The following is a 13,840-nucleotide window of genomic DNA, read 5'->3' as shown; positions in this document are numbered from 1 at the left end:
GCATATCATATGAATACTTTCACCAAACAGCGTTAAATGTTCAACTCATGCTTATCGCATAAGTACATGTACAAAATATTTATGGATCAGTGTAATTGAGCATCGTTATCAGGTATAATTAATTATTTATATGACTTTGGGAGTTGATGATCCAAGCCAATAAATTATTTCAATTGCCTGCTGGTCATAGGTTTACTAAGAACATTCTTCTTGACTGAATTTGACCTGATATACTGTAAATTGAATTTTAAAGATATCAAAATGGTTCAGCATGTCAAGATATTTTTAAATATGCATCTTTTTTGGGTAAGTTACTAACATGGTTAGAGCATTGGCTGACTGGTAGGAGGCAGCAAGTGAGAATAAAAGGATCCTTTTCTGGTTGGCTGCCAGTGACTAGTGGTTTTCCACAGGTGTCGGTGTTGGGACCACTTCTTTTTATGCTGCATATAAATAATTTAGATGATGGAATAGATGGCTTTGTTGCCAGCTTTGTAGATGATAGAAGGGTAGAGGGGCAGGTAGTGTTGAGGAAACAGGTAGGATGCAGAAGCAACTAGACAGGTTAGGAGAATGGGCAAGAAAGTGGCAAATGAAATACGATGTTGGAAAATGCATGGTCATATACTTTAGTAGTAGAAATAAATGTGCAGACTATTTTCTAAACGGGGAGAACATCCAGGAGTCTGAGATGCAGAGGGACTTGGGAGTCCTTGTGCAGAACACCCTGAAGATTAACTTGCAGGTTGAGTTGGTGGTAAAGAAGGCAAATGCAATGGTAGCATTAATTTCAAGAGGTCTAGAATGCAAGAGCAAGGAGGTGATGCTGAGTCTTTATATGGCACTGGTGAGGCCTCAGCTTGAGTATTGTGAGCAGTTTTGAGGCCCTCATATTAGAAAAGATGTGCTGGCATTGGAGAGGGTCCAGAGGAGGTTCACAAGGATGCTTCCAGGAATGAAAAGGTTACCATACGAGGAACGTTTGATGGCTCTGAGTCTGTACTTGCTGGAATTCCAAAGGATGAGGGGGGATCGCATTGAAACCTTTTGAATGTTGAAAGGCCTGGACAGAGTAGATGTGGAAAGGATGTTTCCCATGGTGAGGGAGTCTAGGACAAGAGGGCACAGCCTCAGGATAGAGGGGCGCCCTTTCAAAACAGAGATGCAGAGAAATTTCTTTAGCCAGAGGGTGGTGAATTTGTGGAATTTGTTGCCTCATGCAGCTGTGGAGGCCAGGTCGTTGGGTGTATTTAAGGCAAAGATTGATAGGGGTTCTTGATTGGACATGGCATCAAAGGTTACGGGGAGAAGGCTGGGAACTGGGGTTGAGGAGGAGATTTAAAAAAAGGATCAGCCATGATTGAATGGCGGAGCAGACTCTATGTGCCAGATGGCCTAATTCTGTTCCTGTGTCTTATGGTCTTATGGGAATAAAAGCAGAAAATGGTTGAATCAGTCACTGAATTAGGCAATGTGCAGAAAGAGAAACAGTTAAATGTTTTTTTCTTATCAGAGATGCACCCAACTTGCAGAGTACTTCCTGAATTATCTGTTGTTTTTTTTTGTTTTTGTTTCCAGCATTTGCAGTTTTGGATTTACTTCTTTGTCTGGTCCTCTATGCAAAGCAATGTTGCCCTTAAAGATTAAGGACATGTTAAATGTGAATACAGCAGCTTGGAAATAATAGCAAACACACACAGAGACACAACATATTAGAAATGGAACAGAAATATATATTGCATCATTCTGTTTGTTGAATTAAATGATTTATTAGGATAAATTGTTTGCTGTGATGGTACATGTGTACGTAAATTCTACAAGAGTTACTTGTCATGCCCTGATGACAAGGCAGACAAGTGAAATGAATGAATGTCAATTCAATAACCACAGCTTACAGATTTTATCGAATCTATCCCCTTCTGACAGAATGCAGTGGTTGAGGCTGTAATCAATGAACAGATTTTACATAACATATAGTTATAAATAATAACGGATTAAAATTTATTGGGAGCTGTGCTACTGAATGAATTGTTGTCTTTACCCAAAATGTGTTAGCAGTACAGAATCTATGACAACCTGGACTGTTTGATCTGAACAGATCAGATGTATTTAAGAAAGAGCTGTAAATAAGTGATCAACAGATGTTTGCTGTGATGACTGTGTCATAATCTCATATACTGTATTAATTTCATAAACATTTCTTTCAATAAGAATGATGATGGATATAACAGAGATTTGACAGACGGGGCAAGAACAGGAATGAGATAATTCAAGCTGCAATGTACTTGGGTAAGGTAATGAAGAGATACATACAATGAGGCTATTTCATCCTCATTCATATTGTAAATTCAGATCAGTTTACTATCACTGACATAATGTCATGATTATTTTATTTTGTGGCAGCTGTATAGTGCAAGACATGAACAACTGCTGTAAATTACAATAAAAATAAATCATAAGCATTTCTAGATGAGTGCTCCAGTTTCCAAAGTAGTACATTTATTATCAAAGTATGTATGCACTGTACAACAGCTGAACAATTGCATTACATACAGGTTAGTTTCACAGCGACAGGGGAGACATAAGAAAAACCCAACTCGCTGATTTATGATGGTAAAAGTTTGTTGCGTTGCTTTTTCCGAGCTTTGTGAACAAAGAACTCTGGACTCTGGGCACACAGCCAGTAGCCAGCTCACTGCTTACGATCTCCCGTCTCCCACAACACGCCGATTTCCTGCAGAGGCACCAACCTCAAGTCCGCCCGCCTCCAGAGCCATGAAATCCTGGAACTCTGAAGCCTTGCTAACCTTCTAGGCCGCGTCCCTGGTATATAGAATAACGGCCAGTCGTGAGACCCTGAGAGCGGGTTCCATTCCTGCAAAGAGTCAGTGTGTAACTCCAGGTCAGGGTCTTCAAAAGAATGCTGAAAGGGAAAAATAGAGATATTAAAGATGGAAATAGAGCTGTTTCGGAAGATGCATGCAAAGGAGTCGCTGTAAGGCACCATTATCTCCTAAGCTCTACCCCCTTGGCACGCTCTGAAATCATGAAAATTTGTTTCTCTAACTTCCAGTAACCACTCCCTTCTATTCCACCCTCTACACTTTTTTCCTTATTCCACTGGCCCCATCAACCCTTCCTTTCCCTCTCCTGCCCTCTCAATCTGTCCATCACCCACATATTCCTCCCTCTAGTTCCCCTCGTTGTGTCCTTCCTGTATTCTATGGTCCACTGTCCTCTCCCATCAGATTCCATCTTCTTCAGCCATTTCTCAGTTCCTCCAATCACCTCCCAGCTTCTTAAATCAGTCCCATTCTTCTTCTTCCTCACCTGCCTATCATCCGCCTCTCCCCTGGATCCTCCTGTCACCCGCCAGCTGTTAATCCACCCCTCACCCCAGCTTTTTAAACTGTTTTCTCCTCTCTTTCCTTCCAGTCCTGATGAAAGGATAGACTTGAGATATTGACTGTCCATTTCTCTCCATAAATGCTGCCAGATCCATTCCGTGTGCTGTTGTCAATGGAATCTTTGTTCCGATTAAAGGCTGTTAGTATTAAATATGACCTGAGTTCCTCACTCCAAGCTGCTCTCTGACCGGAGTAATTCTAGCATTTCTGGATCCCTTTAGTCTTGCCTTGGTTCATTCCTCTTCAGAACTCCCCGGCGTGCTCATGCCTCCCAACTACATCTTCTTGTCTTGTGTCATTTTCCCCTGTAATAATTTGTGATGAAACACCTATCCCTTTACTCCCCGCTCCCCCCACTTCCATCCAGGGATCTATATAACCCTCCCAGCTGAGGCAGAAGTTCACCTGTACCTTTTCTGATTTGTTCTACCACATTTGGCACTTGCAATATGACCTCTACTTTGATGAAGATCAGTGTAGATTAATTGATCCCTTGCAGAGCTCCTGTGATCCATCCACAACAACTATCGTTAGCTTCCAACTGCATGTAATTTTAACTACAGGTCAGAGGCTGGGTGTCTTAAGACAAGTGATTTACTTCTGACACCCCAAAGCATTTCCCCCAGATGCAAAACACATGTCAGAAGTATGATGGAGCACCCTGCATTTGCTGGGATAAATGCAGTTTCAATAATCCAGAACAAAATAGGTATCTTGATTGGCACCATATCACTAGCCTAAATATTCCTTTTCTGTTTGTTAATGTTAGTCAAATAGATTCAATCTCCACATCCTCTTAAAGCTTAACCTTATGAAGAACAGTATTATTCTTGCTTAATACAGCCATTCTAATCTCTTTCCTACAATCTTTACCCTTTGCATTAGCCTTGCTGAATACATTGTAGCCTTTCTCTGCTGATGTTTAAATCAAGTCTCCATTAAACCACTATTTTATAATTCTTGCTTTGCAGCTCATCATTCTCATTGATAGAAATGATATGTCCATGAGGTTGCGGGAAAGAAAAGCCACAGATTGCTGATGTTTAATCAGCCTTTATTTCTGTGATATACTTTCTCATCTAAAATTCTTCAATAAAACTAGAAAGCAGTTTGTTTTACAGCTAGGAGGTTTAGATCATTTCCTGTACTGTATTTGAGCTTTAGTTTAGGCGTAGTTGTTGATGATTGAGGAAATAGAATTGTCTTTTGTCTTCTAGTGAAGAAACCTAAACAAAGTTCTTGAGTAATGAGGGAAATACTGTCGAAGATGAAAGGATCAAACTTGCAGGTGAAGAGCCAGAAAGTGCATGAAGTGCTCAGAGATAGAGAATGCATGTGAGATAGAAACCATAAAGGTTTAGGACTATTGTTACCATATTAGAACATGGTTCTGATATAAGATCAGTGAATTGAAATGTAAGTCTGTCTCTCCACAAACGATGCTATCTGACTTGTTATGCTGCTTTTTTTTTAGCATTTTCTGGTTTTATTTTAGATTTCCAGAACCTTGGTATTTTTAATCTTAGGGTATCCTGAAGCATCATCTGAATTGTCCTCACTGCTGTAATAAATGGGAAAAATGCCAATACCCGTGTGTGAGTGAAATGAATTACAGTATAGCCTGAAGATAGCAATTCTGTTCACTCAAGGTATAATGCTAGATGACTAAGAGTGTTTTAAGTTCAACTGTCTAATAACTTTAGGTATTTTGCAGAACAAAGTTAGAAAATACTCCGTAGGCTGACATGAACATAGGGAGAATTGAAATGCAGAGACTTTCTTGAGAATTACCAGGAAGCTGTAATGCAGCTATATTCAGAGGCAGCAATTGTTAATGTCTTAGGTTAATTTTGGTACCAAAATCAGACACAAGATATAAATTTTCTTATTTAATTTCCACATCTGTTTTCTAACCTCCTTCACATATGAGTTTACACAGTGAGCATTGTCAGAATATCCAAGAAAGAAAGGCATCTCCTTCCTTACATAGCTAATCTCCTTTTCCAAAGCACTCTCAATGAGAATCATTGGGTGGCAATGTCAGGAAATGTACAGGAGGCTTGACCCAAACATAGAGCAGCAGAGATAATTTAGTGGTGATTACTTTAATAATACTATAAACTGCAAAGTAACAAGCCACAAGGGATCACAAACCAAGAGACAGTGGATAATTAACACAAGGTAACTGAAGGCAAGGATCAACTGGTTGAGGCTGGCTGGTTTAATAGGTGAATGAGGATTGTGAATGAGAGCTGGCTTTAAATAAACTGCAGGTGATGAGTTGGAAACAAGTGGCAGATGACTCCTGTTAGTTGGGTGGAGCCAATTGCCTGCCACTTTAATTATCCAATCCACTCCTATTCTGACCGATCTGTCCATGTCTTCCTCCATGATCATCAAAAGGCCTAACGCTCTTCCAGTTCTTCTGTTTCTGTTTCACATTCTGCAGTTGTATTTGTTTTCTTTCTGGATTATCTGTCATTTTGCCTCTTCACCTGCGTCTTCGTGTGTCATTCTGAAAAAGGCCTATCCTTTTGATCAAGATTTCAGTAATCCCAATCAATCATTTGTTTGGTCTGACATCACGTTTTGCATCTTTACACATTCCATTAAGCAGTTTGAAACAGACTCCACCTTAAAGGTGCTATGTAAATGGGAGTTACTGGGATGTACCTCAGAGGTACCAAGTCTGTGACATGAGTGTTGCCAGGTGTATCCAACAGAGGATGGGAGGGGGGAAAGGAAAAATCATATAGTGATGAGTTTGTAAGGTCATAGGTGTTGCTGTGCGATTGGATGAGTGCATTCAAAGATTCATTGGTGGATGATCAGGGTAGGGGTTAGACAGATAGTCATTGGGAATGGGGTTAGGCAGATATTAAAGATCAGTAAAGAGATTGAACTCTAAACAGAAGTTAAAAAGCTAAGTATTATATTTCTTATTCACCTGTCCTCAGCAGTTTTCTCCCTTCTTTCACATGTGAGTCCACACTGTGATAGGACATTTAAGGAGGTGGCTTATGAAGGCTCTTGACCAGGTCCACAAAGTAGCCTGGTTAATAAGGTTAGATCATATGTAGTAGGGTTAGTGTACTGACATGGATTGAGAACTGGTTGTTGGATAGAAAGCAAGGATTTGGAATAATCAGATCTTCCTCCATTGGGAAGGCTTGATCAGCGGAGTATAATAGGGACACGGTTCTGTGTCCCAGTTAATCTGAATCAGAGTCATATTAATTATCACTAACATATGATATGACATTTGTTGTTTTGTGGTGGCAGTGTAGTGCAATGGCATAAAAATCTATAAATTACAAAAATACATCATTAGAGCAAAAAAGGAAATAATGAGACAGTATTTGTGAGTTCACTCATAAACCAAATGGCAGAAGGAAGGAAGTTGCTGCTGAATCATTGACTATGGGTCTTCAGGATCATATACCTCTTTCCTGATGGTAATACCAAGAAGAGGGCATGCCCTGCATGGTGAGAGTCCTTGTTGATGGATGCTGCCTTCTTGATGCACCAGCACTTGAAGATGTCCTTGATGGTGGAGATGGTTGTGACTGTAAACCCGACGCAGATTGGGGGACCGCTTTGTCGAGCACCTCCACTCTGTCTACCACAACAGACAGGATCTCTCGGTTGCCACCCACTTCAACTCTGCTTCTCATTCCCATTCGGATATATCCATAAATGGCCTCCTCTACTGCCATGATGAGGTTAAACTCAGGTTGGAGGAGCAACACCTCATATACCGTCTAGGTAGTCTCCAACCCCTTGGTAAGAACATAGAATTCTCCAACTTCCAGTAATTCCCTCCCCCTCCTTTCCCCTATCCCTATTTCACTCTGCCCCCACCCCCAGCCACCTATCACCTCCCTCATAGTTCCACCTCCTTCTACTACCCATTGTTTTCCTGCCTATCACCTCCCTGCTTCCCCTCCCACACCCCTTTATCTTTCCCCTTACTGGTTTTACACCTGGAACCTACCAGCCTTCTCCTTCCCACCCTCCCCCCACCTTCTTTATAGGGCCTCTGCCCCTTCCCTCTTCAGCCCTGACGAAAGGTTCCGGCCCGAAATGTTGACTGATCGTTTCCACGGATGCTGCCCGAGCTGCTGAGTTCCTCCAGCGTGTTGTGAGTATTGCTTTGACCCCAGCATCTGCAGATTATTTTGTGTTTACGATTCGCTACTCTGCTGTGAAGTCTCTTTGAGGTATTTTGTGTTGTGACTGTGATGGAGCTGGCTGAACCTATAACTTTCTGCAGCCTCTTGTGATCGTCTGCATTGGAGGCTGTGATGAAACCAATCAAAATCCTCTTCACTGTACATCTGTAGAAATCTGTAGGAGTCTTTAGTGACTTCTACACCATCGGGAATGCTCTGACCAGCTGCATCACCACCTGGTACGGGAATTGCAAGGCACAAGACTGCAAGTCCCTCCAAAGTGTTGCAAGTAATGCTGAGGGGATCATCGGGGTCTCTCTACCATCCATCAGGTATATTTATCAGGACCGCTGCGTACGCAGGAACCTTAGCATTGTCGATGACCAATATCCAACAAATCTCTTTGACCTCCTACCAGTACACAGGAGGTACTGAAGCATTGGGACAAAAACTATTCAGGTAAGAAACAGCTTCTTCCCCCACGCTGTAAGACTACTGACCTCCCTAACACCACCTAGATCTCACCACACATGAAGCACTAGTAGCACTTATACTGCTTAGTTTTTAACTTCTGTCCAAAATGCACCTTATAATTTGCTAATTTACTAACGATAATATTGCTTTGCACTGCTGTAACTATATGTTATAATTATGTGGTTCTGTCAGTGTTAGTCTTTGGTTTGTCCTGTTTTCTGTGATATCACTCCAGAGAAACATTGTATCATTTCTTAGTGCATGTATGCATTTCTAAATGACAATAAAAGAGGACTGAGTGTTCTCATAATCTAATTACTTTATATGTAATCTGTGTATGTTATATATACTGTGTTGTGCACTTTGGTGCAGAGGAGCATTGTTTCATTTGGCAGTATACATGTATACAATTGAATGACAATGATCTGATCCGAATTTGAACTTGATGTACCAAATCTACTCAGGCTCCTAATGAAGCAGTACCACTGGGTGTGTCTTCTTCATTGCACCAGCATGTTGGACCCAGGATAGATCCTCTGAGATTTTAACACTCAGGAACTTGAGGTTGCCTACCCTTTCCACTGCTGAGCCCTTAATGAGGACTGGTGTGTGTTCTCATTTCCCCTTCCTGATGTGCACAATCAATTCCTCGGAGCTGCTGATGTTGAATGCGAGGTTGTTGTTGTGACATCACTTAAACTGCTGACCTACCTCATTTGTGTAAGCTCCTCATTGCCTTCTTAGAGTCTACCAGCAACAGTCACAATTTACATCAATGATATTGCTGAGGGGGTTTAGGTAGAAAGGAGAACATAAAGAAACTTCAAATGGATATGGATAAGCTGTGTGAGTGGGCAAGAATATGGCAGGTAAATTTACTACGTGGAAAGATGTGAACAGGAGAAAATCTGCAGATGCTGAAAATCCAAGCAACACACACAAAGTGCTGGAGGAATTCAGCAGGACAGGCAGCATCTATGTGACTTCCTTGTCCATTCATCCCTCCTGGCATTTATCTTTGCAAGCGGATCAAGTGTTCCACCTGCCCCGACACCTCCTCCTTCACTGCCATTCAGGGCCCTAAACAGTCCTTCCAGGTGAGGCAACACTTCACCTGTGAGTCTGTTGGGGTCATATACTGTCTCTGGTGCTCCCAGTGTGGCTTCCTGTATATCAGTGAGACCCGATGTAGATTGGGAGACCACTTCGCCAAGCACCTATGCTCCATCCACCAGAAGAAGTGGGATCTCCCAGTGCTTATCCAGTTTAATTCCACTTCCCATTTCCATTCCCATATGTCAATCCATGGCCTCCTCTACTGTCATGATGAGGCCACACTCAGGTTGGAGGAACAACACCTTATATTCCATCCGAGTAGCCTCTAACCTGATGGCAAGAACATTGATTTCTCCAACTTCCAGTAATGGCCCACCCCCACTTTTTACCATTCCCCACCCCCTTTTCCCACTCTCACCTTATCTTCTTGCATCCCTCTGGTGCTCCTCCCCCCTTTTCTTCCATGGCCTTCTGTCCTCTCCTGTCAGACTCTCCCTTCTCCAGCCCTGTGTTTCTTTCACCAATCTACTTCCAAGCACTTAACTTCATCCCTTCCCCTCCCAGTTTCTCTATCACCTTGTGTTTCTTTCTCCCCCCCCCCCACCTCATCTTTTTTCACCAGTCGGAAGCATTGACTGTATTTTTTTCTATAGATGTTGCATGGTCTGCTCAGTTCCCCCAGCACTTTTTTTGTGGAAAGATGCGAGGTAATTTAAAGCAACGTAGTCGTTAAAAGGTGAAGAGATGAGTTGTACTGATGTTAAAAGAGATCTAGCTGTGCTGTGCATGTCACTGAAAACCAACATGCATGTGAAGAAAGTGATTAGGAAAATAAACGCTGGCGGTTATTACCAGAGGATTGGATACATGAATAAGGAATTCTTATTAATGTGAGATGTATCTGGAGTATTGTGTTAATTTTTGGTCTCCTTATCTGACTAAGTAGAGAGAGAATTTATAGACTGATTCGAAAGGCATTGGGTTTTCCATTTCAATTGTGACTCAATGGTTCCATTTAATATCAGAGAATATCTACAATATACAACCTGAAATTCTTACTCTCCACAGACATCCTCGAAACAGAAGAAACACCCCAAAGAATGAAATTTGAGGAGATATTGAAAAGACTGTGGCTGTATTCATTAGATTTTAGGAGGAAAAAAGTGATCCATTTTCTTAGAGCTTGATAGTTAAATGTAAGCTACACATTCTTCCTGACTGAAGTGTTTAGGACCAAGGGCCATAGTTTCAGAATAAGGGGTAGGTCATTTAGGACTGAGTTGGGGGAACATTTCTTCATTCATAGGGTGGTGAACCTATAGAATTTTCTATCCACGATGGCTGTAGAAGCTCAAACATTACGTTCACTCAAAAGAAAGATTGCTCGATTTCTGTGTATTGACAAAATCAAAGTATATGAGGCAAGTGCCGAGGTAAAAGATCAGCCATGATCTTGATGAATGGCAGAGCAGGTCTGAAGGTTATTCTCATGTTCTTCAACTTCAGAAAGGATCCTGAGGAGATTACATCAGCAGCTGCTAAATTTGAAGTGTTCACATAACAAAAAATTTGGGAACCTCAGATCTGGAGGTCCCTTCTTAACTTTTGCCTATTGAATTGGCAGCTGTTCCTGCATTCCTTTTCAATACCAGTGATCCACTATTAGCATCAGATACTGTAAAATCGTTCATTGCACAGTAAAGCTTCCTTAACTATTGCCCATAGATGGGGGCATGGCATAAATCTGAAGACATTAGCTTGGATCTGCTGCCTTCTTGCAGTTTCTTTGCATATTTTATGGGAGTTTACCAAATTGTATGCCGTCAATGTCATCCATCTGTATTAGAAATAGCTTAGCACTGTTCAAACAATTGTCTCATTACTTAATGATGAATTTTCACTGAGGTTACAGCAGTAAATGGACTTGGTCTAACCCACTTCAGGTACCATCTTTCGCAATATGAGTAGGTGGCCTCAAATTCTGAAAACATCTCACAAATAAAATATGTCAGTGATACTATCAAAACAGAGAGCCTGTAGGCCAACAGTTTCAAAGTCCAATTAGCAGCATGTATTGTGGATCAGTGTTGTCAGGGATTCATGTTTACAAAGGATTGTACCTAATTTTATTTAGTGTTTTGCTATTATTTACACTGCATGATCTCTGATGCTACACTGGAACAAACAAGAACAAATCACGAGGAGTTTCATGGTTAAATACTCTGCCAACCAAGTCGAGACAGAAGATGGCAAGGAGATTCACATCTACAAATTCCATACTTCGTTAATGTCAGCAGAGTCCCAAATTGTTCGAAGGAAACCTCTCTTGTAATCATCACAAGAGCCCTGTATCGTCTCCAACTTTACTCCCCCATGTCATCTACCTCTTTATACAGAATTTCTGGCATTGAAGCAATGCAGCCAGAAATTTCTCGATGACACAGCTTCCTGATGACATAACCTTACATCAATATCAGCTGTTTATCTTTGCATTGAGATACTTGCCAATTTTAAACGTTGTACCTATTGGCATGGAAACAGCAATGAATTCATCTGGTTTACTGAAGCTGTCTGATTCCTTTTGGCAATTTCTCCTTGGTAATTACTGCAATATAGAATTAGCTGCATGTAAATGGTGTGTTCGTTGAGGGCTGGAGCAGTTGGGTATCTGGTATAGGTTTAAATTTCATGTAGTGCGTTTAGCTTTTCTGTTTATCAAAGTGGCAGCAGGGAACAACATTACAGCACTGGCACAGTGGGAGTACAGTTGAATTTGCTATATTGTATTTCACATGTTAGCTAAGGCGTGACTAATTTTTAGTCATTGCGCAAATGGAATGGGATTAAGTGAGTTGCATGGGATGAGTGTAGTTAACCTCTACAACACCCCTGCAGATGACACTTAAATCTTGGAAAGCACACAGCTTGGAGAGTGCCAGAAGGCAATCATAAATCCTGGACTTGAAATATTGCCACAAATATTTCTCATTTTCTCAGTGCCATCTCAGCCTCATTTGTTATATCCTGAAAGCGCACGTCATCTTTTCTGTTCGTGCTCAGGGATAGTTTGGTTCGGTGTTATTCTCACTGGCTCAGATCACAGTGCGTACAGATTAGTGTACTCATGTTTCGTATGATGGTATATCAGAATCTGCATATAATTTTCTCTTTCTTTTCTGTCCCTTTCCTATTCATATCAAGGCATTGATTTCTCCTGACTCCAAAATCAAAGTTCAAAGTAAATTTATTATCAAAGTATATATATGTCACCATATACAACCCTGACATTAATTTTCTTGCATATTTTCACAGTAAAAATAAGAAACACAATAGAATCAACGAAAGACTGCACCCAACAGGACGGACAAACAACCAATGTGCAAAAGACAATAACTGCAAATATAAAAGCCAGTTTTTCAATTTCCCTCCTATATGCTGATTCATCACTACTTTTGACTCGGCCAACAACAGTGGTGTCAACTGCTAAATTAAATATGGCATTAGAGCTGTGTTTAGCCTCACAATCATAAGTATTAAACGAGTAGAGAAGGGGTCTAAGCACACTGCCTTGTGGTGCGCCTGTGCTGATGGAGATTGCGGAGAAGATGTTTTTGTCAATATGAACTGACTGGGGTCTGCAAGTGAGGAAATCGAGGATATAATTGCACAAGGAGGTATTGAGGCCAAAGTATTGAAGTGTAGTGATTCGTTTTGAGGAGATGATGGTATTGAATGCTGAACTGTTGTCAGCATCCAGATGTATGTATCTCTCCTGTCCAGATGATCCAGGTTTGAGTGTAGAACCAATGAAATGGCACCTGCAGTAGACCTGTTGTTCCGGTAGGCAAATTGGAGCGGATCCAAGTCGCTTTTCAGGCAGGAGTTGATATGTTTCATTACCATCCTCTCCATACATTTCATCACAGTGGGTGGAGGTGATTGGTGCTATTGGATAATAGTCATTGAGGCAGGTTACTACATTATTCTTAGGCACAGGTATACTTGAAGCCTGCTTGAAGCAGGTGGGAACCTCAGACTGCCAAAGCGAGAAGTTAAAGATCTCAGTGAACACTCCAGCCAGTTGATCAGCACAAGTCTTTAGTATATGGTTAGGTACCCTTTCTGGGCTTGATGCTCTCTGTAGGTTCACTGTCTTGAAAGATGCTCTCATACCGGCCTCAGAGACTGCAATCACAGGATCACTGGGGGCTGTGGGATTTTGTAAAGATGCCTCCATGTTTTGATGGTCAAAGTGAGCATAATGACATTGAGGTAATCTAGGAGCAAAACCCTGTTGTCACCTGTGTCATTTGCTTTCACTTTGTAGGAGGTGATGGTATTCACCCTTGCAGCAGCTGTCGAGCATCCTTCAATGATTCTCGTCTGGTCTGGTGTTGTTACTTTGCACGCAAGTTGACTTTCCGAAGATTTGACCGGAACCTCTTGGGTTTTACTTTGTCATAACCGAATACCACTGATAGGGACGTCAGCATATTGCAGATCTTATGGATCATCCAGGACTTCCCACTGGGGAAGACTCAGATGTCACCTCTCGTCCTCCTTTGCTCCAAAGAGAAAATCCTAGCCCGCACTGGTTCGTTTATTGTCATTCAACCATACACATACACCCACACATTCAACCATATACAGCTAAATGAAACATCATTCCCCTGGAGCTAACAACACATATAGTGATACACAGTTACGTCCAGCATGTATAGTCGCACAAGT

The 13,840-nt window shown here is 41.4% G+C and overlaps 1 protein-coding gene across 10 annotated transcripts in view; it reads left to right on the top strand.

Moving 5' to 3' along the window:
* The window catches only part of rps6ka2 (ribosomal protein S6 kinase, polypeptide 2), a 324,857-nt gene that overhangs the window by 127,739 nt on the left and 183,278 nt on the right, over positions 1-13,840 (top strand). Inside the window, exon 3 of one of the 10 annotated variants that reach the window (XM_072265325.1) lies at positions 2,212-2,289. The exons of the other annotated variants lie outside the window; for them this stretch is intronic. The gene's annotated coding sequence lies outside the window, so the exon portion shown is untranslated. The remainder of the gene's footprint in view (positions 1-2,211; positions 2,290-13,840) is intronic. 10 annotated transcript variants of the gene reach the window in all.

This window comes from Mobula birostris, chromosome 8 (assembly GCF_030028105.1).
Source record: "Mobula birostris isolate sMobBir1 chromosome 8, sMobBir1.hap1, whole genome shotgun sequence".
Taxonomy (NCBI): Eukaryota; Metazoa; Chordata; class Chondrichthyes; order Myliobatiformes; family Myliobatidae; genus Mobula; species Mobula birostris.
Note: the sequence above shows the minus strand (reverse complement) of the source record. Positions and strands in the feature narration are given on the sequence as shown.